The sequence below is a fragment of the Etheostoma spectabile genome, chromosome 22, assembly GCF_008692095.1.
Source record: "Etheostoma spectabile isolate EspeVRDwgs_2016 chromosome 22, UIUC_Espe_1.0, whole genome shotgun sequence".
Taxonomy (NCBI): Eukaryota; Metazoa; Chordata; class Actinopteri; order Perciformes; family Percidae; genus Etheostoma; species Etheostoma spectabile.
In genome coordinates this window covers 11,647,222-11,651,231 of record NC_045754.1, presented here as the reverse complement: position 1 = coordinate 11,651,231, position 4,010 = coordinate 11,647,222, and the positions used below count along the sequence as shown (strand labels likewise).

The window sequence follows — 4,010 nt, the reverse complement described above, 5'->3', positions numbered from 1 at the left end:
AAAAAAAAAAGCTTAGAAGTTTCGTGATCACAGTAGCTGTACAGAGCTTTAAAGAGAAATTTACCAAACATTTCTGTCATACATGCATCACTGTTGACATTATGCTCTCCAATGATGGCAAAATGTCAAAGATCATGTGTTGTTGAAAAGACCAGGGGTTTATATTTAGAGGAAGGCTGGGTTCTTTGGCTAAGCCACCACAGTGACGAGGATTTAGTCATCCAATAGATTTGACAAAGATTGATTGCCTGCTGCTTGCTCACTGACCTCCCCAATACTACAGTTAAAGTCTAAATCTGCTCAGCAGCACCAGAAGCCTTTCAATAGGCTGGAGTAGGATCGCCTTTAAGCAGATGCCAATGATTGCCCGGTTATGCATTTACATCCTTCATATTGTTGTCAATCACAGGAGCTAAATGATTAAATGCCCTCACTTGAAAATATAAGATTGGATTTGCAAAACAAATGTATGACGGTACACTAGTGTCTTGTAACTTCAACACAATAACCCTTACATTTAAAAATGTACTTTGTTGCAAAGGTTGCACCACCTCTTTATCCAATATTCAGTCTTAGTTTTGGTTGCACTATACTGTAGCAGCTAAATGCTCCAATGTGTGCACTAGGCACTAACTTTTGTGGTCCTGGGCAGGTAGCATAAAGTTAATTTATCAGAGCTTATTCACTAAAAATATTTGCTTGTGTCTGGTGAGGCTGAACCAAAAAATTGTTAAGTTGCCAGCTACACAAGAATGTTATATTTCCTCAAAGTAAGGGATTGCAAAAAGTTTTGCTATTGAAACCAGGTATTGTTTCTGCACAGTTTAGAAAAATGTCAATGATCTCCAGCCCTATTCATAACTACTCAACTTTAAATAATACAACTAGACAAGTATTTAAAGTTGTCTCGCTCTGTGCTGGTGACGTGAATTAACCCTCTGGGTTAACACTTCTTTTTAAAGTTTGCACTTTGCCTCAGGTCCACTAGGCCCGACTGGAGAGCTGGATGGCCACTCTCCCTCACTCAGTTTAGAACTGGGACAGGCCTTGTCATGGTGGTCGCTTATGTGAACACAGAATTTAGGACAGTTTAGGGTCCAGGGACACAATTGACATTAAGTGGGTCAGTAGCACATTGTATATGACCAGATCTGTGCCTTTTCAAAAGGTTTCCCCCTGTGAACATCGGTTCTGCAACTGACCAGGCAGAACGCTGCATTTTGAAGCCAAGCAAAAACATGAGACCAGCTCATTGACTATTCATGTTGAATTGCTTCACCTTGTTGCCATTTTGCAAATCTTTGGACTGACACTGGTACAAGTGTCAATGTTGGCCTTTAATATAACTTTCACATGAAGCTCTTAATAAGCACAAAAAAAAAAAACAGTACAGTCTGCAGACTGCTACAGTTTAACATAACACATAGCTGCGGTTTGTCTGAACCCACAACTTCTACTGGGGATTTCAAACTTAATATGGGGCTGAGTGTCTTCATTTTGAGGGGATGAGCAGAGCTCAGCAAGAATGTGCATCCAACTCCGCCAGTTTGTCTTGGCAGCAAGCAACACTGGAACCACAGATGCATAGATAAAGCCTCTGGGTTTAACTACTGAAATTATTTTCCTGTTGTCTTTCCTCAGCAATTTATAATATCATCCGTGAACTGCAGAGAGACAGCTGTACATCGTGTATTCTTTACAGTGGAACTGAAATGCTAAAAAAGGTCAATGCAACTTCAACTCATGCCTCAGCTCACATTAAAACCATCCATGGCTATAAATAAGACAGCTTTACTCATTACCATACCATCAGGCCTACAGACGACCACGCAGACCATGGAAATATTGGGATGGAAAAATAATTGACACAGAAAATTACATGAAAAAAAAATTAAGACAACGATGTCTTGTCTGCAACTGTGATGGAAATATGACTCTTGCCAACAGCCAGAATGAGTCGGCACTATAAAGCATTGGCCACTATTAAACAAACTAATTGGTTCTCCAGTAAACAGTGATGGAATCTCACAGTATCAAAAGGAAAACAGCTTGTCATTTGTTAGAGAGATTCACTGCTACTAACAAGGACAGGCCTCAGCTCTGCTGAGTCCTACTATAACTTTCATCCTGTTTTGTCTATTCCACAACCGTTTTGTTCAGTGGCATTTTGAGCACCCTGAGAAAACAACCGAGTTTGATTAGCATCCAACTGGCCTGGTATATAGGCAGGTTACTAAAGGAGCTTTTACCGAGGCTATCAACCACATCTCAGTCCTGAATGGAGTTCAGTCGTCATGCTCTCATTATCTAACCTAGATAGAGAATGGCACTTTGGTAACAAGACTTGTTGTTACAAGCTCTAGAAAAAGGCCAATTTGTAATCTTTGAGTTCATACTATTTTGTCAAAACCCAGTTACTGTATTGCTGAATACATTGGCTGATAAAGAAATTACAGTAGAGAAATGAAAGATTGTTTAAGATAATTTTGAAACAGTGTTGTGATTACATAGTTTGTCTAGCAGTAAGCATTGACAAGTTTACTTTTCCAGTACCTATCCTGGTCACATTTTATTAAAAATGTGAAGGTCATCCGTCTAATAAAGCGAGGAATCGCTGTATGTGTGTATGCCGCATGGCTCCTAGTCCATGAGTCCGGTCTGATTACTCCACATTTGTGATTAAAATTCTGAATCTGCTACATTATGTCAGGTAAATATAGTAGCAGAATGTCTTCCTTTGATGTAGACGTAGCTTGTAAGTCAGTAGTAGGCTATGCAGTGTAGTTTGGGGTACTTCTATAAGTTACTTTAGAGTAAAACTTGGTTTTGAAAAATTCTACAACCTGCAATACCACAGGCCAAGCAATTAGCTTGTTCCCAATGGAACCTTTCAATGGACTCTTTACTAGCTTAAAAAAATAAAAAAAACTCTTGATAATCTTAGTCACAAAATGAAAGATTCCTAATTTCAAAAAAATAAATAAATAAATAAATAATAATAAAAAAAAAATTAAAGAGTTAAAAGTTGCAGTAGAAATTAATGACAAAAGCAGGCAACTGCCAGAGTTGAGGAATAGTAGTAACTGTACAACAAATTTGTGAGTTATCAAGTAACAGGTTCTGGTTTTACATTTGCGAAATCTGCATAACATATAGCACTGCACAACAGTTTGGTAACTTGTGTATTGAAGGTTAAATGAGGAGACAGAAATGTATACTTTAGCAGGTCAAAGTGTTTAAAAGGATGTTAATAAAGCTTACTGTGAATGAATGTTCTGTCTTGGTAAAACTGTTTACAGGCTACCTTTTCAAAAAAGGCAATAGCTTTTCAAGCATTAGGAATGTAGCTGTTTTATGTTCATAAACTGCTGTAACTTTTCTGGCAAGCGAAGGTGGTAAACCTGTAGTATGAGAACTACAGCACCCTACAAAAGGATGGATCATGAGCTTTTAAAGCCACCGATTTGAGCTGCTCAGTAAACCCGATATGAAGCCAAAACGACCACAATTCAGTTACAGTATCCCTCAGAGAAGTGTTGCTGAATGTCACCAGTGCTCTGGGCAAAATACCACCTCTCAAATTTAACTTCAACCCCTCTGCAGTGAGCCCCTGAGAATAACTCAGAGCTATGGACAGTCTGGGACAGGAGGGCCTTGTGTCCAGGCACAGGGCTCAATAAATGCCTTACTTACAGCAGAAGATAAACAAGCTTGGTATAACATGTTGCCAAGAACTCAATGTTACTCAGCCTAAAATGTTTGAGTCCGACTGAAAATAGATTGCTGACATCAAAACTCAATAGTGGTCAACCAGAAAGGCTTTGAATTCTAGACATAAAATCCTCTTGTAAAAACATGACATTTTATCCAATATAAAACATGCTGAAAAAGCCAGAAGAACTGAAACTGATATAGAAAAGATTTATACCCTTATTTTGTACATTACCAGCATCCAACTTGAAGCTACCGCTAGGAGATAGTTAGCTTAGCAGGAAGAGGGGGGGGGGGGG

General features: G+C 38.8%; 1 protein-coding gene and 1 long non-coding RNA gene across 3 annotated transcripts in view; one reads left to right on the top strand and one right to left on the bottom strand.

Moving 5' to 3' along the window:
* The window catches only part of LOC116672017 (uncharacterized), a 16,019-nt gene extending 15,233 nt beyond the window's left edge, over window positions 1-786 (top strand). Inside the window, exon 3 of the long non-coding RNA XR_004327443.1 lies at window positions 776-786. This is a non-coding gene — a long non-coding RNA (uncharacterized LOC116672017). The remainder of the gene's footprint in view (window positions 1-775) is intronic.
* Window positions 1-4,010, bottom strand: part of gyg1b (glycogenin 1b) — a 10,761-nt gene that overhangs the window by 4,100 nt on the left and 2,651 nt on the right. The gene's annotated exons all lie outside the window — the stretch shown is intronic.